Source organism: Lactuca saligna, chromosome 3 (assembly GCF_052625555.1).
Source record: "Lactuca saligna cultivar CGN05327 chromosome 3, ASM5262555v1, whole genome shotgun sequence".
Taxonomy (NCBI): domain Eukaryota; kingdom Viridiplantae; phylum Streptophyta; class Magnoliopsida; order Asterales; family Asteraceae; genus Lactuca; species Lactuca saligna.
Genome location: NC_136419.1, coordinates 217,929,928 through 217,948,806, shown reverse-complemented (window position 1 = coordinate 217,948,806; position 18,879 = coordinate 217,929,928).

The following is an 18,879-nucleotide window of genomic DNA, read 5'->3' as shown; positions in this document are numbered from 1 at the left end:
TCCTACTTCACTCGTTAGACACTCCTACTTCACAAGAATCACTTATACTTGATACACTTATACTTTACGATTCTTTTATTCCACACTGTATGAATTCACACCACGATGATATGTCTTCAATTATTACACACTCAGCCGTAGTTAGATGTACGTCTGTGCTTATATAGATACATATAAGTAACGATTGAAAGACTTAGGAAGGCTCATCCTCCCTATTTCCTTTTCTTCATTGAGATGTGGTCTGGTGGGATCGGGTGGCCGTCCGAAAGTCGTTTGGTTCATTAGTTATATACTATGTATATGAGTATGGACATACAAGAAATTCTCTAGTCAAGTTAGTTGAGAGTCTCTACCTCTATTCTACACTTACTTTAGAAACACACTACCCACTGTTTGGAAGTCTCTATCTCTAATACGTCACTTACATTAGAAACCCACTTCCTCCTAGTAACACATTATCCTCTATTTGGGATGCATCTTCGGGACGCGACCTTCTCCGTCGTCTAGTTGGTAACCAGAGTCTCCTGTAAGGAGAGCGGACATTGTGTGTATAGGCCTATAGGGGATTGACAACCCCGCACCCTGACTGCTAGCTACAGTCCACGGCCTACCAAGCCAAGGGGTGACAAATGTCACATTATATAAATGCTTGTAGGGCGTCTAGAACTCTAGTCAGTATGGTTACGAGTATCCTGGGTTGCCTTATAGTTCATGGCTTTAAGGTAACGGTATTTCGTCAGCGATTTACACTGTATGCTGATGTCACCTTTTTCAGAGTCACACTGTTTAACCTTGCCAGACGTGTCTTTCATGTGATACTGTCTGCGGTCTGTAGTCTCTGTTCTGACCTTGCGAGATGTACCTTTCATTTGGTATCGTCTGCGGTCTGTCTTCACTGTTTTGACCTTGCGAGAGGTACCTTTCATTTGGTATCGTCTGTGGTCTGTCTTCACTGTTTTGACCTTGCGAGATATACCTTTCATTTTGTATCGTCTGTGGTTTGTCTTCACTGTTTTGACCTTGCGTGATGTACCTTTTCATTTGGTATCGTCAGAGGTCTGTCTTCACTGTTATGACCTTGCAGGATGTACCTTTTCATTTGGTATCGTCTGCGGCCTGTCTTCACTGTTATGACCTTGCAAGATGTACCTTTTCATTTGGTACCTTCTGGGGTCTGTGTCTCCATTTGTTAGACTGAACCAGGTGTGACGTTAGTTCGATACTCTCCTGGAGTCTATGATTCTTTTGCCTTAGCCAGCAGTCCTCACTGCTGAGGCATATGTTATTCCCTGATGCCTTTTGCTTTCTTTAATAATCAAATTCAGTATTTTGATAATAATAGCAATTAAGGGAAACTTCTTTTTACCATATTACACTGACCAGTCTTGGTAGAAGGCTGCTTTTATTAAAGAAAATATAGGATTTTCTGGAAAGGACTCTAATACAGTGAAACCTCTGAAACTATTACTTTCTTAAGTTATTTGATTGAAATGTCACTAAATGCTTATGAACTCAGCAGCATTTGTAAAAATGCTGATACTCGCTTTTCAAATAACTTGTATTCTCAGGTTAGCATTAGACAGGTACACCTCCGGAGCTGTTGATGAAGATAGCTTAGTACCACGCTGTATTTATGCTATTACTTGTATTACATTAAAGTGTTGTAATGTAGCCTTGTAAAACTATTACTATTAATGCAATGTTTTGTTGTACTTTGATTACTATAATGCATGTGTTGTGATACTTGACATGATGTCATCTACCCCAGAATGTTTCCGCCGTTCCGGTTTTGGGGTGTCACAGATTGGTATCAGAGCATTGTTTATAGTGGGCTAAGTATATCAATTCATAAAAGATATACAGCCTATAAATACAAAAGGGATACAACACTCTGACCAAGAATTATACTTTAAAATATAACCATATTTTACCAAAGTATAATAACATCCGGAATCTAAACACTCGAACACAAGTATCACAAGAAGAACAAGAATAAAAGTCTTCGGATGTTGAGCACTACAGACAAATCTGGGCAGTTACGTAATCGTACTCTGGAATAAATGTAACCTGATCAACTACCTTTATTCGAGATGCAATGAACGTGTGCTCGGGAGTGATTGTGGGGTGCAACAGGTCTGAAACTTACCAACTAGGATTTGTTAGAGCCAAACATAAAGTTAAAATACTATAGGAGTATTTTAGAACGCTAAAAGATTCACACTAAACCCAGAATCATAATTCAAAGATAAGAACCAAACAAGAATTAAAATACCATAGGGGTATTTAGGATACATAGATAACCTTGCGTGAATAACTAAAAAGATCCTTATTGATATACCTACAAATACAGAGGGTATACTTCCAAGTGTATATATAATAAGGATCCCATAGGCTAAGAATGTGTGGTTTCGCTCTATTTCCTTTTCCTCATTGGGATGTGGTCCTAGAGTAGTATCACGTATTTGAAGGCCTATCGGATCTAAGCTATATTTGATTTGTATACCCTGTGTAATCGTAGCAGGACTCGATATGGATCATCCAGCGAAATGTTAATAATCTGTTAGGATTCTTTAGACATTTCCATTCTCGCACGAACCCTGTAGAAAATCCTACCCACTTCAGTGCATAACAGAAGAGTTGAATTCGACCCTGAAGAGGTTCATTGAGAATGTTTCCTGTTCGGAAATAAATGAACTGGGTCGAGACTATTGAATGCACCAAGTGCCCATATTCTTTTAGGGACATCGGTGGGGAATTCGCCTAAACTTCTGAGATTCCCAGTCATCCATCATGAAGTGATGACACCCATAGTTGGAATTAGAAGAAAGGCGGAGTAGAAATTTAATATGTCCATACGAGAAGAGAATCCTAGGAAACTACCCGAAGGAAAACAACGCCGATTCCAGTCAAAGATACGAGGCAGACCGAGGGAGCCAGTACGTGGAACCCGAAAAGTGTCTTTTCCTCGTGTTCGTCACGCTAATACACCCATAAAATAATAAAATTTAGTGAGTTAGTGGTTACACTGCTCACACTACGTGTTAGGTAAATCGCCTTGTGCCCGTTGCCAGTAGTACGCTTAGAGCGGATCCCCATACCTCTGTGAGGTTGATTAGCCATAAGCTCTCATGAGCCTCTCTTTTCGCAGCTTCATTCCGAACTGTTCTCAAATCTCTCCAGGCCGGAGAGTGAAACCTTTCTCAGTATAAAGGTAACTTAGTAGGAACGACTTGCATCTTATGGCCTTTTCTGATACTCATACACCCACTTCGATTACCAGGACTACATCATAGGGATGTAGGTCGACACTCAGACAACCAATACCCGAGGCACGGGAAAAATTTATGCCTAATGCGATTGGGATAAAAATGTCCAGGGTTAACCATCGTCTCTCATTACCTTGTATTCCTTTCCATGTAGGAAAACCATGCCACCGAAGAAACGTAACCAATCCACAAGCAAGAAACCTACTCTCTTAGTTGATGAAGCTACGTTCCAAGCTGCAGTCTCCGCAGCCGTAGCAGCTGTCATGGCTCACCTAAATGCTAACAACACCAATGTTAGCAAGGTGCCCATCGGAAATTCCAATCCTGACAATGGATAGAACCAACGCACACTTCCATACTCAGCCACCCAAGAACCTCAACCGAACCCACTAAAGAGAAAACTCAAGTTTGAGGAAGGAAGTGCCTCGGCTCAAGGACCTTTAGAAGGACAACGAGTTGAGGCAGCCTATACTCCTGTCAACCCTTCCCTCCCGATCTCAAGGAGACCGTACCTAGGAGACGTCCCCCACTGCAACAAGTGCAGCTACCATCATCATGGTGCCTGCCGGGAACTCTATTGTGCTAGGTGCAACATGAAGGGGCATACTGCTCGTGTATGCAGAACTCCGGTGGAACGTATTGCATAAATCGCCAATGCGGCGGCCACACAGGTTTGCCGCCTATGTGGTGAGTTTGGACACTTCAAGAAGGACTGCCCAACCGAAGGGAAAGACAAAGACACAGAAGGAGCCTGTCACTACTGCTTAGGGAGAAGCGGCAAGGAACTCATTAGATTTTGGTACGTCTCTCGATCTCGGATAACTAAACTAAATACATTAAAAGACTAATTCAAATTCAAATTCTTTCCAGTAAGGCGAAAGTCGCAGCACTGTTATAAAGTTTGAAATCCATTAGGTAAAACTATAGTGGCTAAACATATACGTTACGGCCATGTATATTTAAGATGGACAGACCTAGAGTGAGCGAATGCCGCCTCATCTCCTGTTCCTCGTTTGGTTGTGGATTTAGGGCGGGGTCGCTCAGTCAACAGTCCTCCCCACCTTAAATATACATGACTAGTATATGTGAGGCAATTATAGAAATGCCTTGTGAAAATCCGTTCACGAAAAGATACTCTATTCGGAAACACTTAGAACTCTCTATAGTTCCGCGTCGACTCTACCGGTCCAAGTACCCGCGGTAGTGATACGTAGGATGAAACCCGAGACGCCTCGAACTGGTGTGCCTTTTCGGCACATGACTCTATCGATCTTCACCCTATATCATGTCGGAGTGTGCCAACTTCGACGACTCTGTTGATCATGGTTTGATTTCGTGCAACCATGTGTACATTCTTAGTGCTGTGTAAAAAGAGCTTTCTCCATAGCCATATTGGCAAATAAAGGTTCTTCCGAACCTGAACCTAACACAAATAAACCCACCTAATACGATCCGTAAATCGCCCCCCTTATCTCAAACCTTTCGAAGTACCCAAAGGAGGGTACCATACACTGTTGACCGACCCCTAGTAGCCAGATGAACACCGAAGCGAAACACACTACAAGATACTCCAGAAGACAACAACCAACCGAAGCATACTCCGTAGATTCCCTCGGAAAACCCTTCGCACCTCGCACATCAGGTTCGTGAACCCAGAAGATAGAACTCATGAGACTAACCGCTATAATCAGGTATATGCATAAGGGCGGCATATAATTGAGATCAAAAAGATTAAAGGTGTGTGTTTCCTCCCTATTCCCTGTTCCTCGTTAAGTTGTGGGTTTGGAGTGGAGTCGCACAGCTGAACGTTCCACTGACCTCAATTGTATACTGCTTGCATACACCCGATATTTGTGGTTAGGCTAGGCATGAACCCCACCACGGACCTCTTAGCAAAACACTTTCACCATCTTCCATAACATAGGAGCTGAAGTCAAGAAAATCACTGTGGGATGAGCAAGTAAAGTTTCGAATAATGAATCATATACCCACTAGATTAGACCTAAATCGAGAAAACTCAGAACCTTCGGAAGAGTAGTTGCAGTAGATGCTCTAACTACTCAGGCACCTTGCCCACCCTGTTACAGACAGGTAGTGACTATCATCCTCCACTCTTGCATGGAGGAAACCGTCGTCACCCGGTAGACGATAAAATACATTCTCCGAAGAGGACACTAGGGTACCGAGAACCACAGGATAATCTTCGTAGCCAAGAATATTTGGTCAAGTGTGAAAGAAGTTGCGTTAAATCTCATGACCCGGATCCCGAAGGGATCATAAGCTTGACACCAGCCCTGGTGTTAGTCGAAGGGTTATGCAGGAACATACACCTTCCATGCTAGGATAAATCACAGTCTTAGAGATTCATTGGACTATTAGGTGTTCCACGAATACTATCTCACGCAGAGATAATAGAACTACCTCCTGAGATAGTCCAACACTCGTTAGGTGAAACCCTATCTCCTCGACCCTCAGGGTTTCCGTATCTCAATCTTCGTTAGTGCAAGTTCATTTTGCACAAGCGCAAGATAGACACTCTATAGCAAACCAATAACCATAGTCACGCAACCAACTCGGCAATCTAGAAAGTCTCTATCAGCCAGTTGAAAGAAAACACGAAACCGAAGACCACCTGAGCTTCCTAAGGACTAACCTGAAGGACTACACATCCAGTACAACTGAGAACGTTAGGAACTTCGTAATGGCGATCATGCCAGTGTTGATCTTGCCATAGAAGTACACTATGTTGTTATTACTGAAAATCTCTACTCCTTTCCGAGAGCTTAGGACAATCCGAGAATTCTCATGGAGACATGGTCCGACCCTTTTCATGCCGCTACTACTTTCGGATATACCACAAGGTTCACATTCGATCGATCCACTTCTTAGACTTGATACGTGAATTCCCAAAAACACTCTTCATGCCTCACTCATCTTGATAGAATCCATCGAGAACCCTAACCTTGTAGATATACCAGTTGGAACCCACTAGCTACACAAGACGGAATCCGCATCCTGTACGTGAGGGTCGATTGAAATGACAAACACAGACCAGAGATCACTTGGGAATGCGAGGACAACTACATAGGAAGTACTATCTTACCTTTACTTGGCCATTCATACCTACTTCCTTGCCTAGATCTGAATTTTAGGACGAAATTCCCTCTAACGGGGGGATGATGTGACAACCCAAGTTGCCCCGTTACGTTTCTCCGTTACCGTTAACGGAATATTCCATGTTCAAAAGTTCCGTTAATGAGAAGTCGTCAAGTTTAATAAACATTTCAATTGTGTATGTTTATATGCTGTTAAGTCGTGATAAAAGGAAATACAAATACATAACTCATATTTCCATTTACTTGGAAAATATTAGTTTATTATTACGACCACTAAATCGGGTGCGACCAAAAGCCCCGTTTAACGGCAGTATCGGGTAGAATTCCACTGTATCCTGACTCAAAACCCTATATAAGGGTGAGTGGAGTCCATTGGAGACTTTTTACACTCTCTCTCTATACTCTCTCTCTCTAGACCCATTTTCGCCCCGAAACCGCAACCAAACGCTTCCAAATTGTAAGTCCGCTTACCCTAGCTTATTCTAAACATATTGAATTGAGTTTATAGCCCAAAAATCGGACTTATAAGCAATGAAAAAGGAGTTTACAGCCTAAGAACCTCCTTAGGCCGTAAACACCCAAATCAAGGCCAAAATGACCCAAACTTGTCCCTAATGGCTTGGAAATAAATTGAGGTATTAGCCTAGGAGTTTTTAAGCATTAAAACTCATGGATTTGGGGGTTAAAAGAGAGTTTACGGCCCAAGCACATGCTTAGGCCATAAACACCTCATAATCATGTTAAAAGGCCCCAAAAACACTCCCAAACCATACTAGGGCTTAACACATAAATTAAGGGCTTATTCCTTTGGGTTTGGATCATTTAAACACATCAAAATGAAGGAAAAAAAATGAGTTTACGGCCCAAGCACATGCTTAGGCCGTAAACTCCCCAAACATGCCCAAAATGTTGGTTTTTGTTCCCCAAATGGCCTTAGACTATTTCTATAAAATGCTAGGAAGGATTTAAAGGCTTAAACACAAGGAAATGAGACATGAATTGGAGTTTACGGCCCAAGCATTTATCTAGGCCGTAAACTCCCCAAAACCCACTCAAATGATGGTTTTAATCCTCCAAAATAGCATCATACTTCATTAGAAATCACTAGAAAGGCATTAGGGGCTTTAAACTTCCCAAAACTCTAAGGATTAGAGTTTACGGCCGTAAACTCCTTTAGGAGTGGTTCCTTGGCCGTAAACTCATAGTTCATGCCCTTAGAGGCCTCAAACCCACTCATGCCTTTTGGGAAAAGTGCTTAGAATAAATCAATGAGTAACCTAGAAGCATTAAACACCCAAGAATATGACCTTGGGAGTTTACGCCGTAAACTCCCTTGGGTTAGGCCGTAAACTCCAAATTGGTCCATGTTAATGTTTTAAACCCATTCACACACTTGATATTTGAGTTTAGCAAAGTTCCACAACTGATAGGAGACCCGTAGCACCCTTAAACACTACCCGGGACCCCAAACACATAACCAAAAGTGTTTTCCGCTCCTTTGAGTGCGTATATTTGTTAATTAGCATTAAATATACTAATTGTATGTGAACATATGTTATCATATGTTAAATAGGTCATTGAGTGTGTTCGAGTCCTTACGTGGCACCGAACGCCCAAACAACACTCTCGTCAGACCTACTTACACCAGGTGAGTTCATACCCCTGAATGAACCTTTTAATGTTTTTTTTAAATGTTTTATAGGGGGGAATACAAGTTAAACATGCCAGTTATCATGTCAATCACATGTCATTGATAACCCGCATGCACAAGATTTTACCACTTTACACTGTTTTACCGAGTGGGACACTATAATGATTTTTACTTATTTCATAACTTTTACTTATACTGATTTATCCAAATTCATTCTAAATTGGTTTATGAAGGATCCTCTAAGGTTTTTAAACATATTTTACAAAAGGATAATATTTGTGATTTTCTCTGTACATAAAGGTTTTTCATTAAAGATTTCCCTTTTGACGTATACTTTTACTTGTTAAATACTACTACTTCGCTTATACTTATTTTATACTCTGACTCGGTAACACTTTCACTTATACCTATAGTCGCTTATACTTGATGACGCTTATACTTATTCACGCTCTTACTTAGTAATATCGACTCTACTTCACTTATACTGGATATCTACTCTACTTCACCTATACTTGATATGCTCTCGCTCCGCTTATTGTCTCCTCTACTTCGTGATATGCTTATACTTGTTCGACACTTTTACTACACTTGCGACCGCTCCTACTTCACTCGTTAGACACTCCTACTTCACAAGAATCACTTATACTTGATACACTTATACTTTACGATTCTATTATTCCACACTGTATGAATTCACACCACGATGATATGTCTTCAATTATTACACACTTAGCCGTAGTTAGATGTACATTTGTGCTTATATAGATACATATAAGTAACGATTGAAAGACTTAGGAAGGCTCATCTGCCCTATTTCCTTTTCTTCATTGAGATGTGGTCTGGTGGGATCGGGTGGCCGTCCGAAAGTCGTTTGGTTCATTAGTTATATACTATGTATATGAGTATGGACATACAAGAAATTCTCTAGTCAAGTCAGTTGAGAGTCTCTACCTCTATTCTACACTTACTTTAGAAACACACTACCCACTATTTGGAAGTCTCTATCTCTAATACGTCACTTACATTAGAAACCCACTCCCTCCTAGTAACACACTATCCTCTATTTGGGATGCATCTTCGGGATGCAGCCTTCTCCGTCGTCTAGTTGGTAACCAGAGTCTCCTGTAGGGAGAGCGGAAATTGTGTGTATAGGCCTATACGGGATTGACAACCCCGCACCCTGACTGCTAGCTACAGTCCACGGCCTACAAAGCCAAGGGGTGACAAATGTCACATTATATAGATGCTTGTAGGGCGTCTAGAACTCTAGTCAGTATGGTTACGAGTATCCTGGGTTGCCTTATAATTCATGGCTTTAAGGTAACAGTATTTCGTCAGCGATTTACATTGTATGCTGATGTCACCTTTTTCAGAGTCACACTGTTTGACCTTGCCAGACGTGTCTTTCATGTGATATTGTCTGCGGTCTGTAGTCTCTGTTCTGACCTTGCGAGATGTACCTTTCATTTGGTATCGTCTGCGGTCTGTCTTCACTGTTTTGACCTTGCGAGAGGTACCTTTCATTTGGTATCATCTGTGGTCTGTCTTCATTGTTTTGACCTTGCGAGATATACCTTTCATTTTGTATCGTCTGTGGTCTGTCTTCACTGTTTTGACCTTGCGTGATGTACCTTTTCATTTGGTATCGTCAGCGGTCTGTCTTCACTGTTATGACCTTGCAGGATGTACCTTTTCATTTGGCATCATCTGCGGTCTGTCTTCACTGTTATGACCTTGCAAGATGTACCTTTTCATTTGGTACCTTCTGGGGTCTGTGTCTCCATTTGTTAGACTGAACTAGGTGTGACGTTAGTTCGATACTCTCCTGGAGTCTATGATTCTTTTGCCTTAGCCAGCAGTCCTCACTGCTGAGGCATATGTTATTCCCTAATGCCTCTTTCTTTCTTTAATAATCAAATTCAGTATTTTGATAATAATAGCAATTAAGGGAAACTTCTTTTTACCATATTACACTGACCAGTCTTGGTAGAAGGCTACTTTTATTAAAGAAAATATAGGATTTTCTGGAAAGGACTCTAATACACTGAAACCTCTTAAACTATTGCTTTCTTAAGTTATTTGATTGAAATGTCAATAAATGCTTATGAACTCACCAACATTTGTAAAAATGCTGATACTCGCTTTTCAAATAACTTGTATTCTCAGGTTAGCATTAGACAGGTACACCTCCGGAGCTGTTGATGAAGATAGCTTAGTACCACGCTGTATTTATGCTATTACTTGTATTACATTAAAGTGTTGTAATGTAACCTTGTAAAACTATTACTATTAATGCAATGTTTTGTTGTACTTTGATTACTATAATGCATGTGTTGTGATACTTGACATGACGTCATCTACCCCAGAACGTTTCCACCGTTCCGGTTTTGGGGTGTGAAAGCTACCCCGATTCAACTCGCCAAGTCTCAAGAACAACTCGGCGAGTACATGCCATACACAAACTCCAATAACCTCCTGAGGTCAGATCTGTTCCTCAAATCCATAGATCTGACCTTCCCAAGCATAATAATCCTGTAAAGTCCAGACCTTGACACTTATATATCATCTAGATGGCATCATTTGGAGATTTAGCCCTAAAAATGGCATCCTAAGCTCATAGCTCCCAAGATAACTCATAAAGCTCCAAGGGTTAAGGTCTCTGGACCTCTTTGAGTCCAAATCCAAAGCATAAACTTGATAAGGGACCGATTGCTCCACATAAACATCCTCAAAAGAGGTTAGAAAACCTAACTCTAAGTTTCAATACCAAAACTGAAGAAGGTCCGAATAATTACCTCAAGTTGAAGTCTCTGGACTTTGAAACCACTCGAATCACACCTCCTTCAGTCTCCTCTTCCTCTTGATCACTTTCTTCTTGCTAAAACAAAGATATAAAGATCAAATATGGCTTCTCCTTCCTCCCAAACAATCTAGCTCACTTAGGGTGCTCTCAAGGGACTGGTAGCCGCAATGGAAGGCTAAGAGTGCCCTTAAATAGGCTCCAACCCTGGAGGATTAAGGTTTCATTAAATAGCGTGGACTCGCCGAGTCCAACACGAACCCGAAAGATAAACCGCAACCCTACTCCGCGAGTCTAAGCATCAACTCGCCGAGTTCGTTCACAAATTCCAAAAATAAAATATTAGAATAATATACCTGGGATTCCGGATGTTACACAATTAATCGCATTGATCTCAACCTTCTGACTTAAGTAAGGTGTTACATTGAACTTGGTTCCCTAAAGCATGTAACAAACTCATCTTAGTCGGACTCAATATGATATGACCACTAGGGCCAGAATAACAATCATCTCCTTAGTCGTTACCGAAAAAATGGTAATGGCATACCTGAACAAAACGAGAGAAAATCACTAGCTTCTTGGTAACCATGTGACTTTCCCTGATCCAAGCGTGAGTCATGTGCTTCTAGTAGTATAGATCTATACTACTATACACACTTACTCATACTTGTCCCAAGTATTATCCATCAGTCAACCCAGTTAACATACAAAATCACAAATCATTCAACATATTAGATAACAAAACCAGGGTTTATATTATTTTTTGAAACTATTACACAAAGGTTCAAGTTCACCCTACATTATGCCTCAAATGGGCTACCCCACACGTTACTATCTATAGGCTACATCATAACTTGATCTTTGGATATACTATCCCTATCCCTGATTGCTTGCATTGTCGTTGGCTTCATCAAGGATCATTTGGAGTGCTCTCGCATTTCGCTTTAGTAGTGCATTTTGATTTGTAGCTCCTTTTCTCTTTGGGAAATCTTGCTTGAAGTGCCCTTCTTCATTGCATTCATAAAACACTCTTATGTCGAATGTACACTCGTTGGCGTAATGTCCATGATTTCCGCACTTGAAACATGTCACCTCCTCGCCACATTTTCCCAAGTGTTTCTTCTTACACTTATAGCACCATCTTACTTCATCTCCTCCCCCCTCGAACTTACTCAAACCATAATTCAATAATTTTCTCGTTTAGTCGGACCTTGGGGATCCTTTAAACTTTCTTTTATCGCCAACTTCAACCTTGCTGGCGGTCATTCCCTTAATGATATCTTCAACAGACTGGCATCCTAGATAGTTGCCTCTAGAGTATGTGCCTGACGTACTGGCACCGCGTAGTCGCATAGGAGTCCCTTTGCATATCGATTGAATTTCGTCAACTCATCTGGAATGATGCGCAAAGCAAACTCTATTTTGTCGGTGAAGGCTTTAGTGTAATCGTCGACTAACAAGATGCCTTTTGTCAATGTCAAAAACTTGTTCTCCAACTCCGGTAGATTTTAGACCGACCAGAACTTGCGCTTGAACTACACCAAGAACTCTGCCCATGTCAATTGCAATGGTTCCTTAAGGCTTAGGGTCTTCCCTAGAGTGTTCCACCAGCGAACGGCTCCACCCCTGAACTAACGCACTGCGAACGTGGTCTGCAACTTGCCTTTATAGCAACAAGTCGTGAAGGATAACTCCATTTCGGAGATCCAATCCATCACTCCTATCTGGTCCTCCTTTCTAGTGAAGTTCGATGGTTTGGAAGTCAAAAATTCCTTTTACTTGCATCCTATTCCATTATTTTCTGCATCTTGGTTGTTTTGTCAAACTATCGGTAGGTTGTCCTGACCAATTATCCCACTAAATTCTCTCCTTCAGACTGCCCTCCATTAACATCGGGCTCTACCATATGAATTGATAGTTCTTCATGATTTTGTCAAAGCATACGTCTCATTTCTTCCATTTGGCGATCCAACATAGTTTTAATCATCACTTGCACACCAACCATAGTCATTGCCTTGGGTGTTGCTGCTGCAACAACGACTTGTTCTATCATAGGTATTTCATTCCTTTTTTCATCATCATTTCCCATTCCACTCCTCGTTCTCACTATTTTTGATCTATACAACGAATAAGGTGAAATTAGATCATCATTCACGATCGATATTCAAATCATCATTATTACTCCAAATGATTACATGCTAGTTCGAATACCGTAGTTACAAGCTTAGAATCCTAAACACATAAGTTTTCCAAATCTGGTTAGCAACAAACCATAGATCTAAACAAATAACATCATATATGGAAACCATATAACATTTAGCACATAAAAGCATTTTAAGCAATTTTTCCTAAAATGAACTAGTGCTCGTGTATAAAATACACAGACACACATCTCACAAACTTAACTTAGCTATATAAGTTTAATTCAAAAAATCCTACAAATTTCTAGTTCGCTTAAACTAATTGCTCTGATACCAGCTTTGACATCCCCATTTTCAAGGCCAGAAAAGACCGGGTTGTTTATGCTTCATTTTAAAATCAGAGTAATCTTTTTAAAGAAAACAATTGTGGAATTTGTTCCTAAAACAAAATATGATAAGGATCTAATAAAACTTTTCTTGAAGAAATGTATTTTCATTAAATAACAAAATCTCGGGATGTCATGTTCTGATATAGACCAAAATCATAAACAGTGCAATACAGATCTTACAACAGTTATTTATAACAACAAGTCTATAATCCAAAATCTCTCGTCAAGTCATCCGACTTATACTCTTGTGCAATTACTTGTAATACAAAGAAAACTTAGTGGGTTAGGCTTGGGAGCCTGGTGAGCATATAGGGTTTTCAACCCATGATAATATAATTATTATATTTAATCATCAAACAATCAACACAATTACCTATCCCCATTGTCTCCTTCATTTCTTAAGGATTTACCCTAAGAATCACCTATCCTTCATTCATTCATTCCAAAAGATTGACTTTAAGGAATATAAACAAATTCCATTGTTACTTAAGGCGCGACTACTAATGATATCTATTAGGCGCATCTGCAAATATTATCATTGAGGCGCATCTTCCAGGATTATGTCATTTAACTATTAAGAGCATCTGCTAGAATTATGACATTAACTATTAAGCGCATCTGCTAGGATTATGACATTCACTATTAAGCGCATCTACTAGGATTATGACACTCTACATTAGGCGCATCTGCCAGGATTATCTATAACATCTTTCATACCACATCACCTATCTACCCATGTTTTACCCGACATATTCGTAGATATAAAACACATATACAATTTAAAACCTGTATATAAAACATTCATTCGACAACCATCTCAAGTAATCAAACAATGTATAAACATATAGCATGTATTTCATAGCAAATACTTTATATCTATGTGTTAAAAGATACTAACTACACACTCACTCATATTATATATATCTAATACATTCATCAATACTTGTATTAAAATCGTGTATATGAAAGGGACTATACGCTCACTCATATTTTATATATATATATATATATATATATATATATATATATATATATATATACACACACATTCATCAATACTTGTATTAAAATCGTGTATATGAAAGGGACTATACACTCACTCAAATTATATATATCTAATACATTCATAAAAATTTGTATTAAAATTGTGTATATGAAAGGGACTATACACTCACTCAAATTATATATATCTAATACATTCATAAATATTTGTATTAAAATTGTGTATATGAAAGGGACTATACACTCACTCATATTATATATATATATATATATATATATATATATATATATATAATACATTCATCAATACTTGTATTAAAATCGTGTATATGAAAGGGACTGTACATTAACTCATATTATATATATATATATATATATATATATATATATATATATATATGTATATATATATATATATATATATATATATATATATCTAATACATTCACCAATACTTGTATTAAAATCATGTATATGAAAGGAGCTATACACTCACTTGATCAGAAGATGATCGTGCAGCACTATGACTCTAAGAGTAATATTTCTTCGGTGAAATCGGGATATCTTCTCACACCGGACTTCTCGCAAGCAGAGCTTCGGCTCGGAAACACTTTTCTTCTTGGGATCTTTGGGCTTCGGGACTCGCTTCGAGTCTCAGGATGATATTGGGGCTCTAGGAATACTTCAAGATAGCTAGAGAGGGTATCACGAGTGAGAGAGTGAATGAATTAGCAACCAAAACCCGACTACCCTTCGATTCTATTTATAGGGGTGATTTTTCGATTTTCAAGTCGTGAACAATGTTTTCATGTCGTAGGCTTAAACATCATTGCATGCATCATCATCTACTTGCTCTGTCAGGCTCCAGAAGGCGTCAGAAGTCAGTTCACATCGTGAACACTGTTTTCACGTCGTGGTCTCTGACAGTTTTGGGGTATCACTCCCCGAAATTCAGAAATGAATAACTTTCGGATATGAACTCCGTTTTCGATGCTCTTTATATCGACGTGTATGTAAAAACAAGATCTACAACTTTCACTTAGACTCCGTTGGCTAATTTTGATTTATTTTTATTATATTATTTTTTATATTATTTTTAGTAGGCTGGGACCGAATAACTCTTTCATCTGAACTCCGTTTTCATCTGTCTTTTTACCGTTGCACTACTAATAATGAGATATTTGATTCTCATTTATATTGTTTTGACCAAAAATCACTCGATCTCAAATTCGAGTTTCGAGCTACATATTGCTACGCTGAAACTTAGAAAAATCATAAGTTTCTTATACGAAGTCAGATTTGGGCAGTCTTTTTATACACGCTCTCAGTTTAATGAACTCTACAACTTTCACTTAGATCCCTAAGGCTAGATATCACTCTATCTTAAATCCATATTTTACATCACTCAGCGTCGTGTCGGTTCTGTCGCAAAACTTCGATGGATCATAACTTCTTCGTTATAACTTGGATTTCGACATTCTTTATATATTCTGAAATCTCGTCATGACCACTACAACTTAATTAAGATTATTCATTCTAAATAATCTTCCATCAAAAATTCATTTTCGACACTTATTGTCTCTTAATTGAGTAGCCCTGATTTACGGGAGTTACATACAAACAAATAATGTCGAAGTTTGTCTGTTCCTTTTATCCTACGAGGATTAAAAATGATATATTGGGCTCCTCAATGATTCTTCTTTGACTTATGTTCCAGGCCTGGTCAGAACTAAATTGATGTGTTCAGTTATGTTCTATGTCAGACGAATCGGAAATCGAGAAACAAACTGCTAGAAAATTAGTGTGAGATTGTTCCATGTATTTTTCTGATTGATATCGTGAGAACAGAGGAATATATGATCCCTTATCTAAAGGATGTGTCACTGACTGGGTCAGAGTTGACAACGAATTTTGAAAGCTTGCGATTACTAAGTCGGATCTTGAGGTTTCATTGATAGCTATAGTTATTTGACTTATCCAAGTGTGAGACAATTGGATCATAAGAGTGTTATAGTGCTCAAAACCCAACATCTTTTTGGTCCTTTCAGTCATCCTTGTGAGTATGAGCTACTCTAAGAGCTTAGAATGATGCATCTTGGCCTTTGGGATGTCCCTTGTTCATAAAAATGTCATCTTGATTAGTTATTGTGGTGCATGCATTAGTTTGGGTGATTATTATGGATTTTATTAAGGTTTTCGTCCCATTAAGTCGTGCAAAGGAGTAAAGTTGCCAATTTTACATGTTAAGACATCTCACTAGGATCATATCCAAGTTTGGAAGTCATTGTATTAACCATTAAGAGATTATTTTGGATTTTTGGACCCTAGAGGAGTACATTGGGCATATGCAAGTGTAGGCTCAGCGTAATGCTGATTTTATGCTTCAAGGACTTTGTAACACCCAAAAATATGGTCCCAAAAATTTTATTTTTAATAATAGATAAAATAGTGATTCTAATAACATCCAATCATCTCAAATAAAAACCAATGTATTAATTGTTATAAAATCAGTGTAAAACATCATGTGTGGAATCTAATGGTGTGTGCGATGCAGTCATCCTGAGCTCTTCCCTACGGAAATAGAAATACCTGAAACATAAATAGGAAAAACATAAGCACAAAGCTTAGTGGGTTCCCCTAAAATACCACATACCAAATATACAGTAAACATATAATAGGCCCTGCCCGGTCATCGAGCTGAGCTCAAATAGCATATAACACATACGCATGTAATATACACAACATACATATAGTCAGTCAGACTGTTTGACCTTAGTCCAAAAGCATATAAACACAACTGCATGAAAGTGTCACAAATATAGATAGCATTCTATTTGCATAACATAAACATGAGCCGACATTCGTACCTACGACCCGCTAAACCCGGTAAAGAAGCTCACCTTAAATGATGAATGATAGCTGCATAAATCCCAACCCCAGAAATTATCTCTACTCAACCCCTAAAAAGAAAAAATCCCTTAGATACCAGTCAATATTTCAAAAACCCCTTATAAGTCAAACTTGGTCAAATTCAAAGTCAAAGTCAATGTTCCAAGTTGACTCAACTCGCTAAGTTTCCCTTCAACTCGTCGAGTTTCCTCATTAATCAACAAAATCATGAAAAGTCGGTCCAACTCGCCAAGTTCACCCTTAAACTCGCAAAGTTTCCCACTCTAGCCAGCAAAATCGGGAAAAGTCGATCCAACTCATCGAGTTCACCTATGAACTCGCCGAGTTCTTCAGGAAACACACTTGTTAATCTACTAAGTCACCATTCTCAAAACTAAAAGGTCCACCACACAGATTTGGACTAAATATCGACTAGAAGGGTAATGTTTCAAACTTTACCCTTAAGAACCATCCTAGTGGGTAAATAACCCAAACCCTAAGCTTAAAAGATTAAGGCTTAAACAATAGGAACTTATTCATAAAGACAAAGCTCCATAATACAGATCTAGTCCTTAAAGGCTTCAAACGCACGTAAAGTTTCCAACTCTACTCTCAAGTATGCTTCGAAGAGACGCAAATGTCCAAAATGAGCCATAAAATGGACTTGATGCATACATGGAGCTCTTAACACCATAAAGTTGGCACCTTTATGCCAAGAGAGATCAGGAGGACCAAAGATCTTGAAAGAAAGCACTTAGGATGACCTTCAACCACACTAATCACCCAAACATGTCTAAAAGCATCATAACTAACCCAACAAGAGCTAATCAAATGTTGAGCAATTTTAGAAATTTATACTAGAAATATGCTAGAAATGATGCAAAGAATCAATATCTTGAAGGCTCCAAATTGAATCACCACCTTACACCAGGCTTCTCTTTCTTCTAAGGGCTTAAAACACACCAAAATACACTCTCAAAGGGCTCACAACACTCAAAAAGCTTTAGGGTTTTGAGATTAGGATTAGGGACTGAGGAGGCTAGAAATGAGGCTAACGCCTAGGACTTAAGGTGTTTCAGTAGAGTGCAGAACTCTAAAATTAGGGTTTCCTCCAGAGCGGCCAACTTTCCGAGTTGAGAATCCTCAACTCGTTAAGTTGCCTCAAAAAATACCACCGCCAAAACAACTTCAACACGTCGAGTTGGGGCTTCCAACTAGATGTTTTATTTAGGAAAAATGTAATACTTGAATTAAAACCATACTATGACAACCCGAAATTTCTATTATGTACAAACAACATCAAGTCAATAGAAGTTAGAACAGTTGCAGTAAATTTTCAGGCTTTTGGTATAAGTTTGAGTATTTCAGGATTTACACTTAAAGAGATATCAGGAGAGAGGATGCACTTGGGTTTTGTGAAACTATGTTATTCCAGAACTTCATGATATTAGAGTTCACTGCCTGAATAAAATATTTTATGCCAAAAACCCCAACAGTATATATATATATATATATATATATATATATATATATATATATATATATATATATATATATATGATTCTTAGCCATATTATTTCATTTGTTACATTTTCAACTACAGAAAAGCTGAATTCTCTCTCACG